The sequence below is a fragment of the Pinus tabuliformis genome, chromosome X (assembly GCF_031772625.1).
Source record: "Pinus tabuliformis cultivar Carrire ecotype Pingquan chromosome X, CPIR1, whole genome shotgun sequence".
NCBI lineage: Eukaryota > Viridiplantae > Streptophyta > Pinopsida > Pinales > Pinaceae > Pinus > Pinus tabuliformis.
In genome coordinates, this window is record NC_142308.1 from 12,567,435 (window position 1) to 12,577,968 (window position 10,534).

Here is a 10,534-nt window from a genome sequence, read left to right on the forward strand (position 1 = left end):
ATGTGTGGAGTCAACAAGTCATCTTGACATTTTCATTATAACCTTTTTCTAGGATGTTTTAGACTGTGAAACGTGGAAGAAATAGAGGGGAGATATTCATATACCTATGGTAAAAATTTCATACTTTGTTTCATTGTAATTTTGGAGACATGCTTTGAGAAAGTTAGGGTTCTTGAACAGTCTTGAAATTTGCTTCAAATAGGTCAACTTGGATTTTTGCTATAACTTTTATTCTATGATGTTTCATATTGTGAAACTTGGAGGGGATAGAGGGCAGATCGTCTTGTACCTACAATAGAAATTTTAGACTTTGATTCTCTATAGTTTCAGATATATTTGCTAAGGAATTTAGTGTACTTGAATGCTCTTGAAATCTACTTCAAATAGGTCAGTGTGATATTTTCCCTATAACTTTTATTCAGAGATGTTTTAGACCATGAAACTTGGACAAAATAAAGGGTAGTTCATCGAGTACTTACACTAATTCCACCCCACCTCTATATAAGTGTGAATCCAACACTTTAATATTCCACTCCTAGATGCTTTGCTCAACTATGGAACAATAACTATACCAAAAGAGTGGAGCCCCTTATTTCCCTAGCAACCCAACATTTAGCAAATTGCTCACAGGTTTTTCCATTAATTAAAAAACCCAACATTTAGCATATCCTAGTAGCATTGTATTGTTGGGGTTAGGGTTTTTGCATGCATCGATCATAAACTAGTATTATGGTTTTCGACATTCTAGAATCTTCATGAAATTCCACACATGTCTAGCCCTACATGTGAAACTTACTAGGGATGGTGTGACACCCACTTAGTATTGTGGTTGTCAATAAAGTAGGGCAACTTGTGAGAGACATAACTTCCACATATAAACTTTGATTGAGGTATTTTCACGATATTAGAAACCCGTTGTTGTCTAGAACAACATGAAAAGGTTGTCACGTATGGTTGCAAAGTTTTGATTCCCAAAAGTGTCATTTAATACCTTAAACCATTTCTACAAGAGTTTGGATCCCAAATCACCAAACATAAACCTAAACCTAAAATAAGCCATGCAAACCAATTCCTTAAATTCGTCCACCTATAAAATACCAAATAGATGACAAATTAACCCCATATATATATATATATATATATATATATATATATTTTAGATAATTGAGTAAAATTCAGCAAACATAAATCCAAACCGAAAATAAGCGATGCAAACCAATTCCTTAAATTCATCCACCTATAAGATACCAAATAGATGACAAATTAACCCCATATATATATATATATATATATATAATTAATTTTAGATAATTGAGTAAAATAATTATTTTTGTCCCATTCAAATTTAAATCCTTAACCCGATATATATAGATATATTACCATTCTATTATATTAATTGTAAATCTAGCTAAATAAACAAGCAGCTTACCACCTCATTCTCACATTGGAAACCAACACACTCACGGAAAGACTTAACAAAATAATATAAACATTACTCACATACTACCAATTCAATTATATTAAATTGTAAATCTAACGAAACAAGCAACAAGCTCACCACCTCATTCTCACCGTTGAAACTAACAAACTAATAGAAAAAGTTAACAAAGTTGATAATACAGAATAACCCTGAGCTATCGCACATGTCAGGGTTTACTTGGCCGATCATTCATTCTAGAAAAATTTTGTCAACCCCACTGCCAACCCTTAATTGACAAAGACATCCATGTCTGCATTTAAATATCTATTAAGAACTGTTTGCGTACGTCAATACTGGTGAAGATGGATTTTAATCTAGGAGTCCAGAATATTTATGAGTCCAGAATGGATTATTTTTATTATGGTAGTTTGATGATGTCAGCGGTTTCGCATTTATTTCAATCAGATTTCATTTTGTGGTGATATTGGTATGTTGCAGAGGAGGGGAGATGGCTCGCTGGAGCAATAACTTTATTGGGATCATCAATGTCCTTACTTTCGCAGCCTCGATTGTCATCCTGGGAGAAGGGGTATGGCTGGCCGCAAAGGGGAACTCAGTCTGTGCAGAGCTCCTAAAATGGCCTGTCATTTTCACAGGCCTGTTCTTCATGGTGTTGTCCATAGCAGGATTCCTGGGAGCATGCTTGAAGTTCACATGGCTGCTGGTGGGGTACCTGTTCTTCATGTTTTTATTCATAATTGCGCTCTTCTGCTTCACGGTCATTGCCTACGCGGTGACCAGCAAGGGCGCGGGAGAGGTAGTGTCGAACCAGGGCTTCAAAGAATATCAACTCGAGGACTATTCCAACTGGCTGCAGAGGGCCGTTGACAATTCTGGCAACTGGCAGAGGATCAAAATCTGCATTCAAGATGCCAAGATCTGCAAGAACCTCGCAGATCACAGTATAAACGAGACCGCACCAGAGTTTTATAACAAGAATTTATCTGCTATTGAGGTGCCTTTTTTATCCCCTCTGGTTTTAATTGGTTTTCAATTCTGTAAATTATTAGTTAGCCAATTTTGGACAAATTTAATTTATTCAAAGTTTACTGTATGTCCTTGATTATGGGTGAGTGTCTGAGGAAACATTCTACCAACTAAATTAATAAATATAATTCTTTTCCAAAAATTCATTTTACCATCTCAATATTTTCCTAACATAAATCTTTTTCAACCCATCAAAAAAAAATTTCCTAACATAAATCTATTTCAACCCATCAAAAAAAATTGGATTCATAGTTTCACTGAGTTATACTAATATTTCACTTCTAGCTATTCAAACTAAATGAGCAAACATAGCTCTTTTCCAAAAATTCATTCTACAATTTCACTATTTTTGAATTCACAGTTCCACTGAATTAAATTAATATTTCACTTCTAACTATTCAAACTAAATTCACAAACACAACTCTTCTCCAAAAATTCATTCTACAATCTCACTATTTTCCTGACCTAAATCTATTTCAAACCAACCCAAAAAAAAACTCCTAATCAAAGGGAATAATTATGGATTCACAGTCCACTGGGTTATACTAATATTTCACTTCTTGCTGTGAAATTAAACAGTAATAAGCTAATGGAATGATCTACATTATTGAAGATAATGAATACTTTGATAAATACCTGGTTATATCTATGTCTAAGAGTGGATTGGATTCTTTTTGTTTTCTTAATTGGGCTGTGATTTAGCAGTAAACAATAGAAAGCTTCCATATTGAATTCTCAGCGCATGATGTTACCTTAAAATTTCAAACCGCATGTCTCAAGAATGCAGGTTTATTAACTCCTAGATAATGTTTCCCAAAACAAATGTAAGGGATGTTATGTTAAACAGAGGTTTGGAATTTTTGGATACCCATCAATTCAAATTAAAACATTGTAGAATAATTTGGTTATTTTTTAATCAGAAATCTTGGTCTTTGTGGTGAGAATCAAACATGATGAGATATTATAACTTTTTGCTTTATATTAAGAAATTTTTAATATTATCAAGGATCGTACGCACGTTTGATCTAGCTAAGCAAACACAACCGTTTTTTCCAGAAATTCACTCTACAATTTCTCTATTTTTCTAACATACATCCATTTCAAACCGACCCAAAAACACTCTTAAACAAAGGGAATAATTCTGGATTCACAGTCCCACTGCGTTATACTAATATTCCATTTCTCGTTGTGCAATTAAGCAGTAATAAACTAATGGAATGATCGACATTATCGAAGATAACGGATACTTTGATAAAGACCTGTTTATATCTTCTCTATCTGTAAGAGTGTCTTGGATTTTTATTTTTTTTCCCTGGAATTGGGCTGTAATTAGCGGTAAACAATTGAAAGCTTGCCTATTGAATTCTCAGCTCATGATTTTACTTCAAAATTTCAAACCGCATGTCTCAAGAATGCAGATCTGTTAACTCCTAACCAATGTTACCCATATGTTAACTCCTAACAATGTTACCCAAAACAAATAGATTGTGACTGTGAATTTGAATAAAATAAATCCCACAATCCAACCAAATATAAGGGATGTTATGTTTGGCTTTTTTTTTGGATACCCATCAACTCAAATTAAAACATCGTAGAATAATTTTTTTATTTTTTAATTAGAAATTTTGGTCTTTGTTTTTTAATTAGAAATCTTGGTCTTTGTGGTTAGAATCAAAAATGATGAGATATTAAGAATTAAATACTATACAGTGTGAGTAGGTTCAGTGTTTAAGAACATATCTTTTTTCTTAAGAGGTCACAAGTTCCAAACCAAATGGAGGTAGAGTATGTATGACTTAGTAGACCACCAATGTAGTGTCTGGTTTGGTTGTGACCTTAAAATTAGATAATAATAATTATAATTGTTTATTCTATCAAAAATATATAAAATTTAAATTATTAAAAATATATAAAAATTTACTAATTATGAAATTTGAATAAAAAAATTATCACATTTTACTGAAAAACGACAAAACTTAAATTATCCGAGAAAAATAGAAAAATAAAATAATATGATAGATCATTGAAATAGCTAAAACAAGACCAGGAAACCAGGCCTAACCTAAACAGTAGTACATAAAGAAATTGTCGTTGAAACCAAAACATACCGGAGAGTGTCCAATAGGACTTTCAAAACTCAAAAGAGCCCGAATCATATAAAGAACCATCAATGAAAAGTTCAAAAATGGCATCCCACACTTGGGGAGAGCATTGTGTCCATGTGTTGCTCTTTGTACATATCAAAAAAGGAAATGCCAATGAAGGAGCAGCCAAGGAAGCTATGTTAACCATCCAATGCTGGAAAGGAATTTCAAGGAAGTTCCGTTCTTGCAATCAAATAATAACAACCTAAGAGGGAAGCTATATTAACCATCCAAAAGAAATGCCATTGAAAGAGGAGCCAAGAGAAGCTATGTTAACTATCTAACGGTGGAAAGGAACTTTCTAAGAGGGAAGCTATGTTAACCATCCAAAAGAAATGCCATTGAAGGAGGAGCCAAGGGAAGCTATGTTAACCATCTAATGATGGAAATGAACTTCAAGGAAGTTCCAACCCGCAATCAAATAATAACAACCTAAAAGTCTCCAACAATCTTAATGTAGTCAATGGCTAGCCAAACAACACAATGAAGTAATCCCCAGAACCCCACAATCTCAACTTGACAATTTGTGCTACCACTTCCATTCTAATAAAAGCTAAATTCTCTATTTAAAAAGAACTCCACATCCACACTAACCATCAGTTCATGAGGCTCCATAAAAAAACCGAAAGGATCCCTAAAATGAGTTGTAAGTCAAGGGGATCTAGAGATCCTGGGCCAATTTCAAGGAAATAGCCCACCATTTTGACATTAGTAGAATGGCAATCTAAGGAGCAGTTCTCAAAGACAAAGGCATTTATGAAACACCAGATCGCCAGAAAACATATCAGAAGAGATCAAGAAAAAGTCTTATGATTCATAAATAAATACATTAAACATAAACAAATACATTAAATATTCCAAAATGGAAGACTAATCCCGTCAATATTCATGCTCAACAAAACCTCCACATGGTCCCAAATGGCCTTAGCAAAAGGGTTTGCCAAGTAAACTTTGAGATTGTAAAACTCTCTGAGCTTTTGACCCTTCCAACTAATTTTACCCATAGATATTTGTGAAATTTGTATATTTACCCAAGAAAAAACTTATTGATACAATTTATTATTACACAACTTATTTACCATTTTACTTATCTAATAATAAAAAATGAAATTACTATTCCTCAGATTTAACAAATAAAACGAAAGACTTATAAAATGGATGCACTTATAATGCCAATCTTAACCTTACCTGGTCACCTCCTCCTTGTTATGATCGTATTAGCTGTTTATTAATTTGCTATGTATTAATTATAACAACGCAGTGCAGTTGAATTCAGATTGCTACTTCGATTCTCCATGAGTGTATCACAATTCTGGTATCACACGCAGTCCCTACTGTATCAAAGAACACATTCCGCTATGTGCAAAGTAACTGAGGTGTAAGTTATTTTCAGTAAAGACAACCTATTTTCAGTAGGTATTTATATATGTGATTTATATATTAATTTGCTGCTGAATTAGTTGTATTAATTTACAGCGCTTTTACTATAATAATAATAATAATAATATCTATTTTTAATGTTACAATCAAGTTAGACACCAAATTGGTGTATGAGACAATCTTGTTTGTGGGACAACGGACCCACCTCCGCACAGGAATTTGACTGCTCAGTCTACAAAGGCATACATACTCGACCCCCCTCTGGTTTGGACCTATGACCTCCTAAGAGGAAACACATGCTCTTAACCATTAGGCCCACTCAAGCTGTATATCGCTCAATACTTTTTCATGGTTATTATATTCATTAAGGTCAATGTTAATTTTTAGTGAGGTTTACCTATTTATATCAACCTATTTTTAATATGGTGATATTTATGCTTTGATGTCGAATTATTTGTATTAATTTGCAACCTTTTCTTATTAATATTCTTCTATACTTTCTCATGATTATCATAATTATTATATTTAGTAAGAATTTATTTTAAATTTTAATGGAATTTAGTTATTTGTGTTATTACTTTTATTATAATTATGGGTATATTAATTTACTAGCATAGTTATAGTAGTAATATTATCAATAAATAATAAACCTAAAAATATACATCGTAAAAAATTTATAAAAATTAATTAAATTATTATTATTAACAAGTATAAAAATAATTAATATATAAATACATTTAAAAAAAACATGAAATAAGATTTTTAACTATAAGATTTATTTTGATTATACTATGAAGATTCCTTAATTTATAAATAGGTTGTGTTACAATACCATGATTTCTCAATGCTACATGTCTAAAAAACCATAACTTATTTTATAAGACGGTGGTTCATATGACATTTTTTAATTAATCAATTTAATTTTTTTAAAAATGACATAACTACTTTAAAGATAAACTTCAATCTTTGATTTATATATATTATGTATACTCTAAAATATTCTATAATAGATACACCTATAATTATGATTAAAATTTTATAATTAATAAAATTGTAAACTCTATATCTATATATATATTATTATATTCAATTATGAACATCATTTAAATCAATTCAAAATATACTAAACTACATAATTCTAATTTCTAACATTTAAATCAAATTAATATATACTTAAAATATATAAAAACCATAAGATATAATTATTAATAGCAGAGATTATTGTTTATTGAAACTGGGTTTATTTTAAGTGGTTCCAGAAGTATGAGTGTTATCTTCATCCTCTTAATTTAATTCTATTAATTAATCTGATAAACTTTGTTGTAATAGTTTCAAATTTACCCACCATTTCTCCATACTTATTTATTACAAATTCTAGAAATATGTTGAAATTTGGAATTCTACTAGGATGAGGTCAATTGGTTTAACCAAGTTGTTGTCCATCCAATTCATCTACCAATATAATAGTCTTGTTTCTTGAGTAATGAAATAGGTATATTCCTCCACAAGAAAGGAAAAATAAAAATAAAAAAACAATGGCAAAGATGGTAAATTGAAGCGCTAGGGTTTGTGTTTTGTGTGCGCAGTCCGGATGTTGCGAGCCGCCGACGTCATGTGGTTTCACGTTTGTTAATGCCACAGTGTGGATGGTTAATTCCTCTTCTTATTCAAACAATACGAATCCCGACTGTGGGCTCTGGAGCAACGATCAGGACCAACTTTGCTATGGCTGTAGTGCATGCAAAGCTGGTGTGTTGGCAACGTTGAAGCACGATTGGAAGAAGGTGGCCGTTCTTGTCATAATACTGCTCGCTGCCCTCCTTATTGTCTTCTTCGTTGCTTGCTTCGCGTGTTTAAACATCAGGCGAGACACCCACTCAATTATTATTTCGTGAGCACTCTGGACAAAAATAAATGGTTTTGCTGCAGGTTTCTACATTTGCATTTTTTCATTACTTTATTTATTATTTATATGAACGTGTTTATCTTTACAGAAAGAAAGGACAGAAGGAGAAATAAGAGGAATCTTGGTGCTGAAAAGACAGAAACAAAAGACAGCAGAAGCAATAACATATTTCTTGGTGGTGGGGTAGCATGAACAGGTCCATTAAGCTCTCAGAAAAGGAGCGTTGAATACACAAGAGATCCTCTGCCAAAAAAACACGTAATACACCCCCACAAATATATTATATATATATATTAAATTGATTGATTCCTTCCTTTGAATTCTAATGTTGCGTAAGCAGGCTATATATATATTAAATTGATTGATTCCTTCCTTTGAATTCTAATGTTGCGTAAGCAGGCTATATATATATTAAATTGATTGATTCCTTCCTTTGAATTCTAATGTTGCGTAAGCAGGCTATATATATATTAAATTGATTGATTCCTTCCTTTGAATTCTAATGTTGCGTAAGCAGGCTGCCTTCTTGTAACATTTTGGAATGGTAAATGCATCTGCTGAAATTGTGTGGTATTCAACTGCTAAAACTGTTAAGTAATTTAGGAAAAACTGGATTTGTCTGATTTGAACTCTGTCACAACAGATTTGAGCTAATCCTAGTTTTATTAAAATTAAATAGATTATAGAATTCATGAATGATGTGGAGTTAATATTTTAACACTATCACTTGGGCAGCATTAGTTAGTGCTCTCCATGTTTTTTTGGTGGACATGCAAGCATTTATCTCACTTCATGCACATCACTTGATCAGCATTAGTTAGTACTCTCCATGTTTCTTTGGTGGACATGCAAGCATTTAACTCACTTCATGCACAACAGTTGTTTGAACTTAAGAAGCGTTTGTCAACATTTACATTTTACAGACATTCATGATAAATCATTTCATAACATTTTCAACGTACAACACAGCAATAAAAAATAGTACATTAACCTAATTAGTGACTTAATCACACAATAACTATTAATTTTATGATGTTGTTATTAGCAATTATACTCACACATTCATGTAGTTAATGGCTGGTAAAACATAGATATTAGCAATTATACTCACACATCCATGTACTTCATGGCTTCTAAAACATAGATAGATAAGATATTTAAAAATTAGAAAATGAAATATTTTAATTAAAAATAATTGAAAATTTAGTTTTCTACATTATTATTATTAACAATTATATAAATTTTATATTTAAAGATAATATTTAGAAATTAGAAATTTAAATATTTTAATTTAAATAATAATAATAATGAAAATAAGTTTAATTTTTTTAAATGAATTATAAATATATGATGATGATGACGATGATGATGATGATGGTTAACGTCCGCTGAGACCAAATAATGATCTATCGGACCTAAATAGACAAATTATTTATTTTGATTTAAGAATTTATTCCTATGCTCAAAAAGCTTGGAGAGAAGCCTCCCGAGTTCACTATAATTTTGGCATTGTAAAAGGCTAGGAAGGTCAGTATTGTAACAAAGATTGTGAAATTGAGATCTAATGTGGTTGTATGCAGGGCACTCTAAGAGGAAGTGGTTTTCATCCTCGATGCTCCTATTCTCACAAATATGGCAGATCCTTTCCGTCCATGGTGTTTTAGGAACTGCCCAACGACCTGTTTCACTATGGAGCTCATGAGAATTCGTTCTAATCTTTGCTATATTAATTTTCTTCTTTGAGCTAGTTAAAATAGAGAGATACTTTTGATCTTCAAGGGTGGGGTTGATGACCTTCTTATAATAGCTTAATTTTCTTTTAGACGCTAAATCTTTCTCACACCACAATTTTTCTTTGAACTTAGAAGTAACAATATCTTTAATGTTATTTATGTTTTGCAAAGCATCATTCTCATTGATCTCCCAATAGTTTAACCAGGCCCTTCTGTCTTTATGCCATCCTCGGTTAAGCCTTAGGTGGTTTTGGCTGGAATTTAAAGCTAGCTTAGGAAGTCTATGATCGTCTATGTTATTGAGTTTGTACTTGTACAACAAAACCTGCGCATAGCTAGGCTCTCAATAGGGGAAAGACCTGCTTCTATAAGGAGAATAAGATAGGGTGTATTACTTTTAATTTTCAGGTTATAAGTTATAAAACGCTTCTGGATTTGCTCAATCTTTCTCCATGATTCTCTGGAGATGATGCAGCCCCAAACTTCACAGCCATATAAGATAACAGGAGTGACTAAAGTTTCAAAGAGGAACTTCTTTTTATCCCACATTACGAGGTTTGTTGTTTTACAATTATTTTCAAGACCAAAATAAGCTTTCCACCCCCCATTGATCCTTTTCTGAAAGCTATGGTTCCAGTTGAGCTTGTGATGGATATCAATTCCTAGGTACTTGTAAGAATACACTTCCTCCAAGTTATTATTGTCATACATAAAATTAGCGCAAGTGTCCTTCTTGGATTTGATAATCATAACTTTTGTTTTGTCAGTGTTAACAGTCATACCCATGGTAGAGTAGAAATCCTTAAGAAGCTTGAGTTGCTTATCAAGATCAGAAGGGCATCTTGCCAAAAGAACAATATCATCAGCATAGAGAAGAAGGATAACGACTATCCCAGCTAAGATC

General features: G+C 32.2%; 1 pseudogene across 1 annotated transcript; it reads left to right on the forward strand.

Annotated features, from left to right (window-relative positions):
• The first annotated feature begins 1,922 nt into the window (after positions 1-1,922).
• LOC149138041 (tetraspanin-8 pseudogene) lies at positions 1,923-7,886 on the forward strand (annotated as a pseudogene). The gene is made up of 2 exons (XR_016265033.1): positions 1,923-2,435; positions 7,578-7,886. The product of XR_016265033.1 is annotated as a tetraspanin-8 pseudogene (transcript).
• The last annotated feature ends 2,648 nt before the right edge of the window (positions 7,887-10,534 follow it).